This window comes from Schistocerca piceifrons, unplaced genomic scaffold (genome assembly GCF_021461385.2).
Source record: "Schistocerca piceifrons isolate TAMUIC-IGC-003096 unplaced genomic scaffold, iqSchPice1.1 HiC_scaffold_1053, whole genome shotgun sequence".
NCBI lineage: Eukaryota > Metazoa > Arthropoda > Insecta > Orthoptera > Acrididae > Schistocerca > Schistocerca piceifrons.
The window spans coordinates 30722-47492 of NW_025726856.1; the positions used below are offsets into that span (position 1 = coordinate 30722).

Here is a 16771-nt window from a genome sequence, read left to right on the forward strand (position 1 = left end):
GTGAGGTTTTCTCCGTCTCCTCTCGTATTTCGTGCTGAATCTGGACTCAGTGCAGTTCTCCGTTTGCGAGCATATTTGCGCCTACAGACTGGCATGGCGCACAGCCCGAAATTGACTATTCATTATTTTACTCCTAACAAGGGAGGAGAAAGATCAAAGTTGTACGTTGTCATAATTGGAAATAAACGTATTGACGCTGAGGCGTAGACTCCTTATGGATAACGAACGACAATTAAGTTCGTTCCCTAGCAACAGCAACGCCGTTAATTCAGCCATGATGTACAGCAAATTAAATGCCCCGGGTGAGGATCGAACTCACGACCTTAAGACTATGAGACTTACGCGCTACCTACTGCGCTACCGAGGCACGTTGCAAGTAACGTTACAGGAAACTTGGTAAGTCTCTCATATTAGAGATAGACAGTTCGCGCTTTCTCAAGAATCTGTTGTGTTGCTACACGTGCTTTCCCTACTTGCTAGATTAAACTGCTGCCGCAGTTTTTTCAACGGAACGCAGCACTGCCCGAGGTTACAGTACATCGCCCTTGCGGCACCTGAACACAGCGGCCTGTTGGGACAGGCCGACGTCAGAGTTCAGAAATAGCATACGACCGTTCAAGTACGGTCTATTGCGTGCTGCGTGTATGGTTCCTCTCACAGCGAATCCTGCTATACATTCCTGAGGCTGACGCAGCTCAGGCGAGGAATCGGCGCGGCAGCATTATAGCGAGAACAGCAGAACGATGCATCGGCCGGGAATCGAACCCGGGCCGTCCGCATGCTAAGCGAGCATTCACCAATTTTTTTTTTTCTTCTCATTTCTTTCGTTGCATTTGTTGGGGGCGGACGTCCGATGGCGCCCGTTCAAGTTCATCGTTGACTCGGTCTTTTATTACAGAGGGCAGATAACTCTCAGACCGAACACGCTGAGCTATGTTGCCGGCAAGCCTTAAGATTATGAGACTTACGCGCTGCCTACTGCACTACTGAGGCACATGCCATTGAACCAGCGATGCTCGTCAAGCTGCCCGTGCTTCCCGAGCACTTTTCTGCAGGGGAAAGTGGGATTGCCACCCAGCGACGTCGGATACAACCGAAAAAAGTGCTACACACGCGGAGTGCTCCACTACACTGCCTTAAAACGAATGCTCATCTCTATCGTGTGAGTAACCTTGCGGCCGCGGCGACTAGTCTTGCCCAAAGACGCAGCGTGCGTGGAGGCGCTACCCGAATGCGTGTGGATGCACCCTCCTACCTCGAAAAGCGCCTGCAGCTACTATCACCGTGGGCCGCTGCTGGCGGGCAGGAAGCCGACACAGCGGGGCGTTGCGAGCAGCGGCTGTGCGGTGGTGGTGTAATGGTGAGCATAGTTGCCTTCCAAGCAGTTGATCCGGGTTCGATTCCCGGCCACCGCAAATGGCGCTAGTTTTTTTCGTATGAGTATGTGAGCCGGGTGCTGTTAAATGAAGGTTTTTTTCGTCGTAGCTCCACGCAGACCATCCTGTAGTATGTCCCGACTTGTCCCGACTTTGCTCGGCTGACGCGAAAGCTGACGCTTGGAATTCGCCCTTATCAAAAGGACAGGCACTATAAACGGCTGTGAGAGGCGAGGTGTGGAGAGGTACCAAATCGACAGGCAATCTGCGAAATTTTCTGCTCGTTGTTCTTAAACAAAAAAAAGAAAAATCCGACGCAGTCGGTAGGACTCGAACCTACGCTCCCAGAGGGAATCTGATTTCTAGTCAGACGCCTTAACCACTCGGCCACGACTGCTCGTAACCCAAGCTTCCCTGGAATCGTGAAAAATCCAACCGGTCTGCGCAGAATGTTGACAGGAAACGAACTCCGTGCACTGATTACGGCAGGGCTACCATCGCTACGAGACGAGCCATTACGGAAACGTTAAAATCTTCGCCCGGACAGGGACTTGAACCCTGGACCCTTAGGTTAAAAGCCTAATGCTCTACCGACTGAGCTATCCGGGCTCACGCTCGTTGTGGATGGAGCGGCTGCAAGCAATGTAAATAACTGGAACGCGTGTGTAGGCGTACTACGGTAATTTCTGGCTTCTGGCGCAACTGGCGACTTCACCGACTTCCCACTGACGCTGGTAGCAGCCCAACCACGGACCAGTGCCTCTTCTCCCTTTATTCCGGTGCCGACAGTAATTGCATCATGTGCCTGTTTTCCCCGATTACGTTCGGTCGAAGCTTCGGAAGGTGGGCGACAAACGACAGTTCGAAGGCCAAAACATGGAGCGTTGTGTGCGCAAAAACTTCCGTTCCAGTACCGGGAATGGAACCTGGGCCTCCTGGGTGAAAGCCAGGTATCCTAGCCACTAGACCACACCGGATTTGCTCAATAAGCGTGAGGTTTTCTCCGTCTCCTCTCGTATTTCGTGCTGAATCTGGACTCAGTGCAGTTCTCCGTTTGCGAGCATATTTGCGCCTACAGACTGGCATGGCGCACAGCCCGAAATTGACTATTCATTATTTTACTCCTAACAAGGGAGGAGAAAGATCAAAGTTGTACGTTGTCATAATTGGAAATAAACGTATTGACGCTGAGGCGTAGACTCCTTATGGATAACGAACGACAATTAAGTTCGTTCCCTAGCAACAGCAACGCCGTTAATTCAGCCATGATGTACAGCAAATTAAATGCCCCGGGTGAGGATCGAACTCACGACCTTAAGACTATGAGACTTACGCGCTACCTACTGCGCTACCGAGGCACGTTGCAAGTAACGTTACAGGAAACTTGGTAAGTCTCTCATATTAGAGATAGACAGTTCGCGCTTTCTCAAGAATCTGTTGTGTTGCTACACGTGCTTTCCCTACTTGCTAGATTAAACTGCTGCCGCAGTTTTTTCAACGGAACGCAGCACTGCCCGAGGTTACAGTACATCGCCCTTGCGGCACCTGAACACAGCGGCCTGTTGGGACAGGCCGACGTCAGAGTTCAGAAATAGCATACGACCGTTCAAGTACGGTCTATTGCGTGCTGCGTGTATGGTTCCTCTCACAGCGAATCCTGCTATACATTCCTGAGGCTGACGCAGCTCAGGCGAGGAATCGGCGCGGCAGCATTATAGCGAGAACAGCAGAACGATGCATCGGCCGGGAATCGAACCCGGGCCGTCCGCATGCTAAGCGAGCATTCACCAATTTTTTTTCTTTCTTCTCATTTCTTTCGTTGCATTTGTTGGGGGCGGACGTCCGATGGCGCCCGTTCAAGTTCATCGTTGACTCGGTCTTTTATTACAGAGGGCAGATAACTCTCAGACCGAACACGCTGAGCTATGTTGCCGGCAAGCCTTAAGATTATGAGACTTACGCGCTGCCTACTGCACTACTGAGGCACATGCCATTGAACCAGCGATGCTCGTCAAGCTGCCCGTGCTTCCCGAGCACTTTTCTGCAGGGGAAAGTGGGATTGCCACCCAGCGACGTCGGATACAACCGAAAAAAGTGCTACACACGCGGAGTGCTCCACTACACTGCCTTAAAACGAATGCTCATCTCTATCGTGTGAGTAACCTTGCGGCCGCGGCGACTAGTCTTGCCCAAAGACGCAGCGTGCGTGGAGGCGCTACCCGAATGCGTGTGGATGCACCCTCCTACCTCGAAAAGCGCCTGCAGCTACTATCACCGTGGGCCGCTGCTGGCGGGCAGGAAGCCGACACAGCGGGGCGTTGCGAGCAGCGGCTGTGCGGTGGTGGTGTAATGGTGAGCATAGTTGCCTTCCAAGCAGTTGATCCGGGTTCGATTCCCGGCCACCGCAAATGGCGCTAGTTTTTTTCGTATGAGTATGTGAGCCGGGTGCTGTTAAATGAAGGTTTTTTTCGTCGTAGCTCCACGCAGACCATCCTGTAGTATGTCCCGACTTGTCCCGACTTTGCTCGGCTGACGCGAAAGCTGACGCTTGGAATTCGCCCTTATCAAAAGGACAGGCACTATAAACGGCTGTGAGAGGCGAGGTGTGGAGAGGTACCAAATCGACAGGCAATCTGCGAAATTTTCTGCTCGTTGTTCTTAAACAAAAAAAAGAAAAATCCGACGCAGTCGGTAGGACTCGAACCTACGCTCCCAGAGGGAATCTGATTTCTAGTCAGACGCCTTAACCACTCGGCCACGACTGCTCGTAACCCAAGCTTCCCTGGAATCGTGAAAAATCCAACCGGTCTGCGCAGAATGTTGACAGGAAACGAACTCCGTGCACTGATTACGGCAGGGCTACCATCGCTACGAGACGAGCCATTACGGAAACGTTAAAATCTTCGCCCGGACAGGGACTTGAACCCTGGACCCTTAGGTTAAAAGCCTAATGCTCTACCGACTGAGCTATCCGGGCTCACGCTCGTTGTGGATGGAGCAGCTGCAAGCAATGTAAATAACTGGAACGCGTGTGTAGGCGTACTACGGTAATTTCTGGCTTCTGGCGCAACTGGCGACTTCACCGACTTCCCACTGACGCTGGTAGCAGCCCAACCACGGACCAGTGCCTCTTCTCCCTTTATTCCGGTGCCGACAGTAATTGCATCATGTGCCTGTTTTCCCCGATTACGTTCGGTCGAAGCTTCGGAAGGTGGGCGACAAACGACAGTTCGAAGGCCAAAACATGGAGCGTTGTGTGCGCAAACACTTCCGTTCCAGTACCGGGAATGGAACCTGGGCCTCCTGGGTGAAAGCCAGGTATCCTAGCCACTAGACCACACCGGATTTGCTCAATAAGCGTGAGGTTTTCTCCGTCTCCTCTCGTATTTCGTGCTGAATCTGGACTCAGTGCAGTTCTCCGTTTGCGAGCATATTTGCGCCTACAGACTGGCATGGCGCACAGCCCGAAATTGACTATTCATTATTTTACTCCTAACAAGGGAGGAGAAAGATCAAAGTTGTACGTTGTCATAATTGGAAATAAACGTATTGACGCTGAGGCGTAGACTCCTTACGGATAACGAACGACAATTAAGTTCGTTCCCTAGCAACAGCAACGCCGTTAATTCAGCCATGATGTACAGCAAATTAAATGCCCCGGGTGAGGATCGAACTCACGACCTTAAGACTATGAGACTTACGCGCTACCTACTGCGCTACCGAGGCACGTTGCAAGTAACGTTACAGGAAACTTGGTAAGTCTCTCATATTAGAGATAGACAGTTCGCGCTTTCTCAAGAATCTGTTGTGTTGCTACACGTGCTTTCCCTACTTGCTAGATTAAACTGCTGCCGCAGTTTTTTCAACGGAACGCAGCACTGCCCGAGGTTACAGTACATCGCCCTTGCGGCACCTGAACACAGCGGCCTGTTGGGACAGGCCGACGTCAGAGTTCAGAAATAGCATACGACCGTTCAAGTACGGTCTATTGCGTGCTGCGTGTATGGTTCCTCTCACAGCGAATCCTGCTATACATTCCTGAGGCTGACGCAGCTCAGGCGAGGAATCGGCGCGGCAGCATTATAGCGAGAACAGCAGAACGATGCATCGGCCGGGAATCGAACCCGGGCCGTCCGCATGCTAAGCGAGCATTCACCAATTTTTTTTCTTTCTTCTCATTTCTTTCGTTGCATTTGTTGGGGGCGGACGTCCGATGGCGCCCGTTCAAGTTCATCGTTGACTCGGTCTTTTATTACAGAGGGCAGATAACTCTCAGACCGAACACGCTGAGCTATGTTGCCGGCAAGCCTTAAGATTATGAGACTTACGCGCTGCCTACTGCACTACTGAGGCACATGCCATTGAACCAGCGATGCTCGTCAAGCTGCCCGTGCTTCCCGAGCACTTTTCTGCAGGGGAAAGTGGGATTGCCACCCAGCGACGTCGGATACAACCGAAAAAAGTGCTACACACGCGGAGTGCTCCACTACACTGCCTTAAAACGAATGCTCATCTCTATCGTGTGAGTAACCTTGCGGCCGCGGCGACTAGTCTTGCCCAAAGACGCAGCGTGCGTGGAGGCGCTACCCGAATGCGTGTGGATGCACCCTCCTACCTCGAAAAGCGCCTGCAGCTACTATCACCGTGGGCCGCTGCTGGCGGGCAGGAAGCCGACACAGCGGGGCGTTGCGAGCAGCGGCTGTGCGGTGGTGGTGTAATGGTGAGCATAGTTGCCTTCCAAGCAGTTGATCCGGGTTCGATTCCCGGCCACCGCAAATGGCGCTAGTTTTTTTCGTATGAGTATGTGAGCCGGGTGCTGTTAAATGAAGGTTTTTTTCGTCGTAGCTCCACGCAGACCATCCTGTAGTATGTCCCGACTTGTCCCGACTTTGCTCGGCTGACGCGAAAGCTGACGCTTGGAATTCGCCCTTATCAAAAGGACAGGCACTATAAACGGCTGTGAGAGGCGAGGTGTGGAGAGGTACCAAATCGACAGGCAATCTGCGAAATTTTCTGCTCGTTGTTCTTAAACAAAAAAAAGAAAAATCCGACGCAGTCGGTAGGACTCGAACCTACGCTCCCAGAGGGAATCTGATTTCTAGTCAGACGCCTTAACCACTCGGCCACGACTGCTCGTAACCCAAGCTTCCCTGGAATCGTGAAAAATCCAACCGGTCTGCGCAGAATGTTGACAGGAAACGAACTCCGTGCACTGATTACGGCAGGGCTACCATCGCTACGAGACGAGCCATTACGGAAACGTTAAAATCTTCGCCCGGACAGGGACTTGAACCCTGGACCCTTAGGTTAAAAGCCTAATGCTCTACCGACTGAGCTATCCGGGCTCACGCTCGTTGTGGATGGAGCAGCTGCAAGCAATGTAAATAACTGGAACGCGTGTGTAGGCGTACTACGGTAATTTCTGGCTTCTGGCGCAACTGGCGACTTCACCGACTTCCCACTGACGCTGGTAGCAGCCCAACCACGGACCAGTGCCTCTTCTCCCTTTATTCCGGTGCCGACAGTAATTGCATCATGTGCCTGTTTTCCCCGATTACGTTCGGTCGAAGCTTCGGAAGGTGGGCGACAAACGACAGTTCGAAGGCCAAAACATGGAGCGTTGTGTGCGCAAACACTTCCGTTCCAGTACCGGGAATGGAACCCGGGCCTACTGGGTGAAAGCCAGGTATCCTAGCCACTAGACCACACCGGATTTGCTCGATAAGCGTGAGGTTTTCTCCGTCTCCTCTCGTATTTCGTGCTGAATCTGGACTCAGTGCAGTTCTCCGTTTGCGAGCATATTTGCGCCTACAGACTGGCATGGCGCACAGCCCGAAATTGACTATTCATTATTTTACTCCTAACAAGGGAGGAGAAAGATCAAAGTTGTACGTTGTCATAATTGGAAATAAACGTATTGACGCTGAGGCGTAGACTCCTTATGGATAACGAACGACAATTAAGTTCGTTCCCTAGCAACAGCAACGCCGTTAATTCAGCCATGATGTACAGCAAATTAAATGCCCCGGGTGAGGATCGAACTCACGACCTTAAGACTATGAGACTTACGCGCTACCTACTGCGCTACCGAGGCACGTTGCAAGTAACGTTACAGGAAACTTGGTAAGTCTCTCATATTAGAGATAGACAGTTCGCGCTTTCTCAAGAATCTGTTGTGTTGCTACACGTGCTTTCCCTACTTGCTAGATTAAACTGCTGCCGCAGTTTTTTCAACGGAACGCAGCACTGCCCGAGGTTACAGTACATCGCCCTTGCGGCACCTGAACACAGCGGCCTGTTGGGACAGGCCGACGTCAGAGTTCAGAAATAGCATACGACCGTTCAAGTACGGTCTATTGCGTGCTGCGTGTATGGTTCCTCTCACAGCGAATCCTGCTATACATTCCTGAGGCTGACGCAGCTCAGGCGAGGAATCGGCGCGGCAGCATTATAGCGAGAACAGCAGAACGATGCATCGGCCGGGAATCGAACCCGGGCCGTCCGCATGCTAAGCGAGCATTCACCAATTTTTTTTTTTCTTCTCATTTCTTTCGTTGCATTTGTTGGGGGCGGACGTCCGATGGCGCCCGTTCAAGTTCATCGTTGACTCGGTCTTTTATTACAGAGGGCAGATAACTCTCAGACCGAACACGCTGAGCTATGTTGCCGGCAAGCCTTAAGATTATGAGACTTACGCGCTGCCTACTGCACTACTGAGGCACATGCCATTGAACCAGCGATGCTCGTCAAGCTGCCCGTGCTTCCCGAGCACTTTTCTGCAGGGGAAAGTGGGATTGCCACCCAGCGACGTCGGATACAACCGAAAAAAGTGCTACACACGCGGAGTGCTCCACTACACTGCCTTAAAACGAATGCTCATCTCTATCGTGTGAGTAACCTTGCGGCCGCGGCGACTAGTCTTGCCCAAAGACGCAGCGTGCGTGGAGGCGCTACCCGAATGCGTGTGGATGCACCCTCCTACCTCGAAAAGCGCCTGCAGCTACTATCACCGTGGGCCGCTGCTGGCGGGCAGGAAGCCGACACAGCGGGGCGTTGCGAGCAGCGGCTGTGCGGTGGTGGTGTAATGGTGAGCATAGTTGCCTTCCAAGCAGTTGATCCGGGTTCGATTCCCGGCCACCGCAAATGGCGCTAGTTTTTTTCGTATGAGTATGTGAGCCGGGTGCTGTTAAATGAAGGTTTTTTTCGTCGTAGCTCCACGCAGACCATCCTGTAGTATGTCCCGACTTGTCCCGACTTTGCTCGGCTGACGCGAAAGCTGACGCTTGGAATTCGCCCTTATCAAAAGGACAGGCACTATAAACGGCTGTGAGAGGCGAGGTGTGGAGAGGTACCAAATCGACAGGCAATCTGCGAAATTTTCTGCTCGTTGTTCTTAAACAAAAAAAAGAAAAATCCGACGCAGTCGGTAGGACTCGAACCTACGCTCCCAGAGGGAATCTGATTTCTAGTCAGACGCCTTAACCACTCGGCCACGACTGCTCGTAACCCAAGCTTCCCTGGAATCGTGAAAAATCCAACCGGTCTGCGCAGAATGTTGACAGGAAACGAACTCCGTGCACTGATTACGGCAGGGCTACCATCGCTACGAGACGAGCCATTACGGAAACGTTAAAATCTTCGCCCGGACAGGGACTTGAACCCTGGACCCTTAGGTTAAAAGCCTAATGCTCTACCGACTGAGCTATCCGGGCTCACGCTCGTTGTGGATGGAGCAGCTGCAAGCAATGTAAATAACTGGAACGCGTGTGTAGGCGTACTACGGTAATTTCTGGCTTCTGGCGCAACTGGCGACTTCACCGACTTCCCACTGACGCTGGTAGCAGCCCAACCACGGACCAGTGCCTCTTCTCCCTTTATTCCGGTGCCGACAGTAATTGCATCATGTGCCTGTTTTCCCCGATTACGTTCGGTCGAAGCTTCGGAAGGTGGGCGACAAACGACAGTTCGAAGGCCAAAACATGGAGCGTTGTGTGCGCAAACACTTCCGTTCCAGTACCGGGAATGGAACCCGGGCCTACTGGGTGAAAGCCAGGTATCCTAGCCACTAGACCACACCGGATTTGCTCGATAAGCGTGAGGTTTTCTCCGTCTCCTCTCGTATTTCGTGCTGAATCTGGACTCAGTGCAGTTCTCCGTTTGCGAGCATATTTGCGCCTACAGACTGGCATGGCGCACAGCCCGAAATTGACTATTCATTATTTTACTCCTAACAAGGGAGGAGAAAGATCAAAGTTGTACGTTGTCATAATTGGAAATAAACGTATTGACGCTGAGGCGTAGACTCCTTATGGATAACGAACGACAATTAAGTTCGTTCCCTAGCAACAGCAACGCCGTTAATTCAGCCATGATGTACAGCAAATTAAATGCCCCGGGTGAGGATCGAACTCACGACCTTAAGACTATGAGACTTACGCGCTACCTACTGCGCTACCGAGGCACGTTGCAAGTAACGTTACAGGAAACTTGGTAAGTCTCTCATATTAGAGATAGACAGTTCGCGCTTTCTCAAGAATCTGTTGTGTTGCTACACGTGCTTTCCCTACTTGCTAGATTAAACTGCTGCCGCAGTTTTTTCAACGGAACGCAGCACTGCCCGAGGTTACAGTACATCGCCCTTGCGGCACCTGAACACAGCGGCCTGTTGGGACAGGCCGACGTCAGAGTTCAGAAATAGCATACGACCGTTCAAGTACGGTCTATTGCGTGCTGCGTGTATGGTTCCTCTCACAGCGAATCCTGCTATACATTCCTGAGGCTGACGCAGCTCAGGCGAGGAATCGGCGCGGCAGCATTATAGCGAGAACAGCAGAACGATGCATCGGCCGGGAATCGAACCCGGGCCGTCCGCATGCTAAGCGAGCATTCACCAATTTTTTTTTTTCTTCTCATTTCTTTCGTTGCATTTGTTGGGGGCGGACGTCCGATGGCGCCCGTTCAAGTTCATCGTTGACTCGGTCTTTTATTACAGAGGGCAGATAACTCTCAGACCGAACACGCTGAGCTATGTTGCCGGCAAGCCTTAAGATTATGAGACTTACGCGCTGCCTACTGCACTACTGAGGCACATGCCATTGAACCAGCGATGCTCGTCAAGCTGCCCGTGCTTCCCGAGCACTTTTCTGCAGGGGAAAGTGGGATTGCCACCCAGCGACGTCGGATACAACCGAAAAAAGTGCTACACACGCGGAGTGCTCCACTACACTGCCTTAAAACGAATGCTCATCTCTATCGTGTGAGTAACCTTGCGGCCGCGGCGACTAGTCTTGCCCAAAGACGCAGCGTGCGTGGAGGCGCTACCCGAATGCGTGTGGATGCACCCTCCTACCTCGAAAAGCGCCTGCAGCTACTATCACCGTGGGCCGCTGCTGGCGGGCAGGAAGCCGACACAGCGGGGCGTTGCGAGCAGCGGCTGTGCGGTGGTGGTGTAATGGTGAGCATAGTTGCCTTCCAAGCAGTTGATCCGGGTTCGATTCCCGGCCACCGCAAATGGCGCTAGTTTTTTTCGTATGAGTATGTGAGCCGGGTGCTGTTAAATGAAGGTTTTTTTCGTCGTAGCTCCACGCAGACCATCCTGTAGTATGTCCCGACTTGTCCCGACTTTGCTCGGCTGACGCGAATGCTGACGCTTGGAATTCGCCCTTATCAAAAGGACAGGCACTATAAACGGCTGTGAGAGGCGAGGTGTGGAGAGGTACCAAATCGACAGGCAATCTGCGAAATTTTCTGCTCGTTGTTCTTAAACAAAAAAAAGAAAAATCCGACGCAGTCGGTAGGACTCGAACCTACGCTCCCAGAGGGAATCTGATTTCTAGTCAGACGCCTTAACCACTCGGCCACGACTGCTCGTAACCCAAGCTTCCCTGGAATCGTGAAAAATCCAACCGGTCTGCGCAGAATGTTGACAGGAAACGAACTCCGTGCACTGATTACGGCAGGGCTACCATCGCTACGAGACGAGCCATTACGGAAACGTTAAAATCTTCGCCCGGACAGGGACTTGAACCCTGGACCCTTAGGTTAAAAGCCTAATGCTCTACCGACTGAGCTATCCGGGCTCACGCTCGTTGTGGATGGAGCAGCTGCAAGCAATGTAAATAACTGGAACGCGTGTGTAGGCGTACTACGGTAATTTCTGGCTTCTGGCGCAACTGGCGACTTCACCGACTTCCCACTGACGCTGGTAGCAGCCCAACCACGGACCAGTGCCTCTTCTCCCTTTATTCCGGTGCCGACAGTAATTGCATCATGTGCCTGTTTTCCCCGATTACGTTCGGTCGAAGCTTCGGAAGGTGGGCGACAAACGACAGTTCGAAGGCCAAAACATGGAGCGTTGTGTGCGCAAACACTTCCGTTCCAGTACCGGGAATGGAACCCGGGCCTACTGGGTGAAAGCCAGGTATCCTAGCCACTAGACCACACCGGATTTGCTCGATAAGCGTGAGGTTTTCTCCGTCTCCTCTCGTATTTCGTGCTGAATCTGGACTCAGTGCAGTTCTCCGTTTGCGAGCATATTTGCGCCTACAGACTGGCATGGCGCACAGCCCGAAATTGACTATTCATTATTTTACTCCTAACAAGGGAGGAGAAAGATCAAAGTTGTACGTTGTCATAATTGGAAATAAACGTATTGACGCTGAGGCGTAGACTCCTTATGGATAACGAACGACAATTAAGTTCGTTCCCTAGCAACAGCAACGCCGTTAATTCAGCCATGATGTACAGCAAATTAAATGCCCCGGGTGAGGATCGAACTCACGACCTTAAGACTATGAGACTTACGCGCTACCTACTGCGCTACCGAGGCACGTTGCAAGTAACGTTACAGGAAACTTGGTAAGTCTCTCATATTAGAGATAGACAGTTCGCGCTTTCTCAAGAATCTGTTGTGTTGCTACACGTGCTTTCCCTACTTGCTAGATTAAACTGCTGCCGCAGTTTTTTCAACGGAACGCAGCACTGCCCGAGGTTACAGTACATCGCCCTTGCGGCACCTGAACACAGCGGCCTGTTGGGACAGGCCGACGTCAGAGTTCAGAAATAGCATACGACCGTTCAAGTACGGTCTACTGCGTGCTGCGTGTATGGTTCCTCTCACAGCGAATCCTGCTATACATTCCTGAGGCTGACGCAGCTCAGGCGAGGAATCGGCGCGGCAGCATTATAGCGAGAACAGCAGAACGATGCATCGGCCGGGAATCGAACCCGGGCCGTCCGCATGCTAAGCGAGCATTCACCAATTTTTTTTTTTTCTTCTCATTTCTTTCGTTGCATTTGTTGGGGGCGGACGTCCGATGGCGCCCGTTCAAGTTCATCGTTGACTCGGTCTTTTATTACAGAGGGCAGATAACTCTCAGACCGAACACGCTGAGCTATGTTGCCGGCAAGCCTTAAGATTATGAGACTTACGCGCTGCCTACTGCACTACTGAGGCACATGCCATTGAACCAGCGATGCTCGTCAAGCTGCCCGTGCTTCCCGAGCACTTTTCTGCAGGGGAAAGTGGGATTGCCACCCAGCGACGTCGGATACAACCGAAAAAAGTGCTACACACGCGGAGTGCTCCACTACACTGCCTTAAAACGAATGCTCATCTCTATCGTGTGAGTAACCTTGCGGCCGCGGCGACTAGTCTTGCCCAAAGACGCAGCGTGCGTGGAGGCGCTACCCGAATGCGTGTGGATGCACCCTCCTACCTCGAAAAGCGCCTGCAGCTACTATCACCGTGGGCCGCTGCTGGCGGGCAGGAAGCCGACACAGCGGGGCGTTGCGAGCAGCGGCTGTGCGGTGGTGGTGTAATGGTGAGCATAGTTGCCTTCCAAGCAGTTGATCCGGGTTCGATTCCCGGCCACCGCAAATGGCGCTAGTTTTTTTCGTATGAGTATGTGAGCCGGGTGCTGTTAAATGAAGGTTTTTTTCGTCGTAGCTCCACGCAGACCATCCTGTAGTATGTCCCGACTTGTCCCGACTTTGCTCGGCTGACGCGAAAGCTGACGCTTGGAATTCGCCCTTATCAAAAGGACAGGCACTATAAACGGCTGTGAGAGGCGAGGTGTGGAGAGGTACCAAAACGACAGGCAATCTGCGAAATTTTCTGCTCGTTGTTCTTAAACAAAAAAAAGAAAAATCCGACGCAGTCGGTAGGACTCGAACCTACGCTCCCAGAGGGAATCTGATTTCTAGTCAGACGCCTTAACCACTCGGCCACGACTGCTCGTAACCCAAGCTTCCCTGGAATCGTGAAAAATCCAACCGGTCTGCGCAGAATGTTGACAGGAAACGAACTCCGTGCACTGATTACGGCAGGGCTACCATCGCTACGAGACGAGCCATTACGGAAACGTTAAAATCTTCGCCCGGACAGGGACTTGAACCCTGGACCCTTAGGTTAAAAGCCTAATGCTCTACCGACTGAGCTATCCGGGCTCACGCTCGTTGTGGATGGAGCGGCTGCAAGCAATGTAAATAACTGGAACGCGTGTGTAGGCGTACTACGGTAATTTCTGGCTTCTGGCGCAACTGGCGACTTCACCGACTTCCCACTGACGCTGGTAGCAGCCCAACCACGGACCAGTGCCTCTTCTCCCTTTATTCCGGTGCCGACAGTAATTGCATCATGTGCCTGTTTTCCCCGATTACGTTCGGTCGAAGCTTCGGAAGGTGGGCGACAAACGACAGTTCGAAGGCCAAAACATGGAGCGTTGTGTGCGCAAAAACTTCCGTTCCAGTACCGGGAATGGAACCTGGGCCTCCTGGGTGAAAGCCAGGTATCCTAGCCACTAGACCACACCGGATTTGCTCGATAAGCGTGAGGTTTTCTCCGTCTCCTCTCGTATTTCGTGCTGAATCTGGACTCAGTGCAGTTCTCCGTTTGCGAGCATATTTGCGCCTACAGACTGGCATGGCGCACAGCCCGAAATTGACTATTCATTATTTTACTCCTAACAAGGGAGGAGAAAGATCAAAGTTGTACGTTGTCATAATTGGAAATAAACGTATTGACGCTGAGGCGTAGACTCCTTATGGATAACGAACGACAATTAAGTTCGTTCCCTAGCAACAGCAACGCCGTTAATTCAGCCATGATGTACAGCAAATTAAATGCCCTGGGTGAGGATCGAACTCACGACCTTAAGACTATGAGACTTACGCGCTACCTACTGCGCTACCGAGGCACGTTGCAAGTAACGTTACAGGAAACTTGGTAAGTCTCTCATATTAGAGATAGACAGTTCGCGCTTTCTCAAGAATCTGTTGTGTTGCTACACGTGCTTTCCCTACTTGCTAGATTAAACTGCTGCCGCAGTTTTTTCAACGGAACGCAGCACTGCCCGAGGTTACAGTACATCGCCCTTGCGGCACCTGAACACAGCGGCCTGTTGGGACAGGCCGACGTCAGAGTTCAGAAATAGCATACGACCGTTCAAGTACGGTCTATTGCGTGCTGCGTGTATGGTTCCTCTCACAGCGAATCCTGCTATACATTCCTGAGGCTGACGCAGCTCAGGCGAGGAATCGGCGCGGCAGCATTATAGCGAGAACAGCAGAACGATGCATCGGCCGGGAATCGAACCCGGGCCGTCCGCATGCTAAGCGAGCATTCACCAATTTTTTTTTTTTCTTCTCATTTCTTTCGTTGCATTTGTTGGGGGCGGACGTCCGATGGCGCCCGTTCAAGTTCATCGTTGACTCGGTCTTTTATTACAGAGGGCAGATAACTCTCAGACCGAACACGCTGAGCTATGTTGCCGGCAAGCCTTAAGATTATGAGACTTACGCGCTGCCTACTGCACTACTGAGGCACATGCCATTGAACCAGCGATGCTCGTCAAGCTGCCCGTGCTTCCCGAGCACTTTTCTGCAGGGGAAAGTGGGATTGCCACCCAGCGACGTCGGATACAACCGAAAAAAGTGCTACACACGCGGAGTGCTCCACTACACTGCCTTAAAACGAATGCTCATCTCTATCGTGTGAGTAACCTTGCGGCCGCGGCGACTAGTCTTGCCCAAAGACGCAGCGTGCGTGGAGGCGCTACCCGAATGCGTGTGGATGCACCCTCCTACCTCGAAAAGCGCCTGCAGCTACTATCACCGTGGGCCGCTGCTGGCGGGCAGGAAGCCGACACAGCGGGGCGTTGCGAGCAGCGGCTGTGCGGTGGTGGTGTAATGGTGAGCATAGTTGCCTTCCAAGCAGTTGATCCGGGTTCGATTCCCGGCCACCGCAAATGGCGCTAGTTTTTTTCGTATGAGTATGTGAGCCGGGTGCTGTTAAATGAAGGTTTTTTTCGTCGTAGCTCCACGCAGACCATCCTGTAGTATGTCCCGACTTGTCCCGACTTTGCTCGGCTGACGCGAAAGCTGACGCTTGGAATTCGCCCTTATCAAAAGGACAGGCACTATAAACGGCTGTGAGAGGCGAGGTGTGGAGAGGTACCAAAACGACAGGCAATCTGCGAAATTTTCTGCTCGTTGTTCTTAAACAAAAAAAAGAAAAATCCGACGCAGTCGGTAGGACTCGAACCTACGCTCCCAGAGGGAATCTGATTTCTAGTCAGACGCCTTAACCACTCGGCCACGACTGCTCGTAACCCAAGCTTCCCTGGAATCGTGAAAAATCCAACCGGTCTGCGCAGAATGTTGACAGGAAACGAACTCCGTGCACTGATTACGGCAGGGCTACCATCGCTACGAGACGAGCCATTACGGAAACGTTAAAATCTTCGCCCGGACAGGGACTTGAACCCTGGACCCTTAGGTTAAAAGCCTAATGCTCTACCGACTGAGCTATCCGGGCTCACGCTCGTTGTGGATGGAGCGGCTGCAAGCAATGTAAATAACTGGAACGCGTGTGTAGGCGTACTACGGTAATTTCTGGCTTCTGGCGCAACTGGCGACTTCACCGACTTCCCACTGACGCTGGTAGCAGCCCAACCACGGACCAGTGCCTCTTCTCCCTTTATTCCGGTGCCGACAGTAATTGCATCATGTGCCTGTTTTCCCCGATTACGTTCGGTCGAAGCTTCGGAAGGTGGGCGACAAACGACAGTTCGAAGGCCAAAACATGGAGCGTTGTGTGCGCAAAAACTTCCGTTCCAGTACCGGGAATGGAACCTGGGCCTCCTGGGTGAAAGCCAGGTATCCTAGCCACTAGACCACACCGGATTTGCTCGATAAGCGTGAGGTTTTCTCCGTCTCCTCTCGTATTTCGTGCTGAATCTGGACTCAGTGCAGTTCTCCGTTTGCGAGCATATTTGCGCCTACAGACTGGCATGGCGCACAGCCCGAAATTGACTATTCATTATTTTACTCCTAACAAGGGAGGAGAAAGATCAAAGTTGTACGTTGTCATAATTGGAAATAAACGTATTGACGCT

The 16771-nt window shown here is 52.2% G+C and overlaps 35 non-coding genes across 35 annotated transcripts; 7 read left to right on the plus strand and 28 right to left on the minus strand.

The window, feature by feature from the left end:
• Window positions 1-294: 294 nt before the first annotated feature.
• Window positions 295-367, minus strand: Trnam-cau. The gene has a single exon. It is a non-coding gene; the product is annotated as a tRNA-Met (tRNA).
• Window positions 368-1343: 976 nt separating this feature from the next.
• On the plus strand, window positions 1344-1415 carry Trnag-ucc. Its single transcript has one exon. It is a non-coding gene; the product is annotated as a tRNA-Gly (tRNA).
• A 276-nt stretch (window positions 1416-1691) lies between these two features.
• Window positions 1692-1773, minus strand: Trnas-aga. Its single transcript has one exon. It is a non-coding gene; the product is annotated as a tRNA-Ser (tRNA).
• A 139-nt stretch (window positions 1774-1912) lies between these two features.
• Window positions 1913-1985, minus strand: Trnak-uuu. Its single transcript has one exon. It is a non-coding gene; the product is annotated as a tRNA-Lys (tRNA).
• A 296-nt stretch (window positions 1986-2281) lies between these two features.
• Trnae-uuc lies at window positions 2282-2353 on the minus strand. The gene has a single exon. It is a non-coding gene; the product is annotated as a tRNA-Glu (tRNA).
• A 308-nt stretch (window positions 2354-2661) lies between these two features.
• On the minus strand, window positions 2662-2734 carry Trnam-cau. Its single transcript has one exon. It is a non-coding gene; the product is annotated as a tRNA-Met (tRNA).
• Window positions 2735-3711: 977 nt separating this feature from the next.
• Trnag-ucc lies at window positions 3712-3783 on the plus strand. Its single transcript has one exon. It is a non-coding gene; the product is annotated as a tRNA-Gly (tRNA).
• Window positions 3784-4059: 276 nt separating this feature from the next.
• On the minus strand, window positions 4060-4141 carry Trnas-aga. Its single transcript has one exon. It is a non-coding gene; the product is annotated as a tRNA-Ser (tRNA).
• A 139-nt stretch (window positions 4142-4280) lies between these two features.
• Window positions 4281-4353, minus strand: Trnak-uuu. The gene has a single exon. It is a non-coding gene; the product is annotated as a tRNA-Lys (tRNA).
• Window positions 4354-4649: 296 nt separating this feature from the next.
• Trnae-uuc lies at window positions 4650-4721 on the minus strand. The gene has a single exon. It is a non-coding gene; the product is annotated as a tRNA-Glu (tRNA).
• A 308-nt stretch (window positions 4722-5029) lies between these two features.
• Trnam-cau lies at window positions 5030-5102 on the minus strand. The gene has a single exon. It is a non-coding gene; the product is annotated as a tRNA-Met (tRNA).
• Window positions 5103-6079: 977 nt separating this feature from the next.
• On the plus strand, window positions 6080-6151 carry Trnag-ucc. The gene has a single exon. It is a non-coding gene; the product is annotated as a tRNA-Gly (tRNA).
• A 276-nt stretch (window positions 6152-6427) lies between these two features.
• Window positions 6428-6509, minus strand: Trnas-aga. Its single transcript has one exon. It is a non-coding gene; the product is annotated as a tRNA-Ser (tRNA).
• Window positions 6510-6648: 139 nt separating this feature from the next.
• Window positions 6649-6721, minus strand: Trnak-uuu. Its single transcript has one exon. It is a non-coding gene; the product is annotated as a tRNA-Lys (tRNA).
• Window positions 6722-7017: 296 nt separating this feature from the next.
• Window positions 7018-7089, minus strand: Trnae-uuc. The gene has a single exon. It is a non-coding gene; the product is annotated as a tRNA-Glu (tRNA).
• A 308-nt stretch (window positions 7090-7397) lies between these two features.
• Trnam-cau lies at window positions 7398-7470 on the minus strand. Its single transcript has one exon. It is a non-coding gene; the product is annotated as a tRNA-Met (tRNA).
• Window positions 7471-8446: 976 nt separating this feature from the next.
• Window positions 8447-8518, plus strand: Trnag-ucc. Its single transcript has one exon. It is a non-coding gene; the product is annotated as a tRNA-Gly (tRNA).
• A 276-nt stretch (window positions 8519-8794) lies between these two features.
• Window positions 8795-8876, minus strand: Trnas-aga. Its single transcript has one exon. It is a non-coding gene; the product is annotated as a tRNA-Ser (tRNA).
• A 139-nt stretch (window positions 8877-9015) lies between these two features.
• Trnak-uuu lies at window positions 9016-9088 on the minus strand. Its single transcript has one exon. It is a non-coding gene; the product is annotated as a tRNA-Lys (tRNA).
• Window positions 9089-9384: 296 nt separating this feature from the next.
• Trnae-uuc lies at window positions 9385-9456 on the minus strand. The gene has a single exon. It is a non-coding gene; the product is annotated as a tRNA-Glu (tRNA).
• Window positions 9457-9764: 308 nt separating this feature from the next.
• On the minus strand, window positions 9765-9837 carry Trnam-cau. Its single transcript has one exon. It is a non-coding gene; the product is annotated as a tRNA-Met (tRNA).
• Window positions 9838-10813: 976 nt separating this feature from the next.
• Trnag-ucc lies at window positions 10814-10885 on the plus strand. Its single transcript has one exon. It is a non-coding gene; the product is annotated as a tRNA-Gly (tRNA).
• A 276-nt stretch (window positions 10886-11161) lies between these two features.
• Window positions 11162-11243, minus strand: Trnas-aga. Its single transcript has one exon. It is a non-coding gene; the product is annotated as a tRNA-Ser (tRNA).
• Window positions 11244-11382: 139 nt separating this feature from the next.
• Window positions 11383-11455, minus strand: Trnak-uuu. The gene has a single exon. It is a non-coding gene; the product is annotated as a tRNA-Lys (tRNA).
• A 296-nt stretch (window positions 11456-11751) lies between these two features.
• Window positions 11752-11823, minus strand: Trnae-uuc. Its single transcript has one exon. It is a non-coding gene; the product is annotated as a tRNA-Glu (tRNA).
• Window positions 11824-12131: 308 nt separating this feature from the next.
• Window positions 12132-12204, minus strand: Trnam-cau. Its single transcript has one exon. It is a non-coding gene; the product is annotated as a tRNA-Met (tRNA).
• A 977-nt stretch (window positions 12205-13181) lies between these two features.
• Window positions 13182-13253, plus strand: Trnag-ucc. The gene has a single exon. It is a non-coding gene; the product is annotated as a tRNA-Gly (tRNA).
• A 276-nt stretch (window positions 13254-13529) lies between these two features.
• Window positions 13530-13611, minus strand: Trnas-aga. The gene has a single exon. It is a non-coding gene; the product is annotated as a tRNA-Ser (tRNA).
• A 139-nt stretch (window positions 13612-13750) lies between these two features.
• Window positions 13751-13823, minus strand: Trnak-uuu. The gene has a single exon. It is a non-coding gene; the product is annotated as a tRNA-Lys (tRNA).
• A 296-nt stretch (window positions 13824-14119) lies between these two features.
• Window positions 14120-14191, minus strand: Trnae-uuc. Its single transcript has one exon. It is a non-coding gene; the product is annotated as a tRNA-Glu (tRNA).
• Window positions 14192-14499: 308 nt separating this feature from the next.
• Trnam-cau lies at window positions 14500-14572 on the minus strand. Its single transcript has one exon. It is a non-coding gene; the product is annotated as a tRNA-Met (tRNA).
• Window positions 14573-15549: 977 nt separating this feature from the next.
• Window positions 15550-15621, plus strand: Trnag-ucc. The gene has a single exon. It is a non-coding gene; the product is annotated as a tRNA-Gly (tRNA).
• A 276-nt stretch (window positions 15622-15897) lies between these two features.
• On the minus strand, window positions 15898-15979 carry Trnas-aga. Its single transcript has one exon. It is a non-coding gene; the product is annotated as a tRNA-Ser (tRNA).
• Window positions 15980-16118: 139 nt separating this feature from the next.
• Window positions 16119-16191, minus strand: Trnak-uuu. Its single transcript has one exon. It is a non-coding gene; the product is annotated as a tRNA-Lys (tRNA).
• A 296-nt stretch (window positions 16192-16487) lies between these two features.
• Trnae-uuc lies at window positions 16488-16559 on the minus strand. Its single transcript has one exon. It is a non-coding gene; the product is annotated as a tRNA-Glu (tRNA).
• Between the last annotated feature and the right edge of the window lie 212 nt (window positions 16560-16771).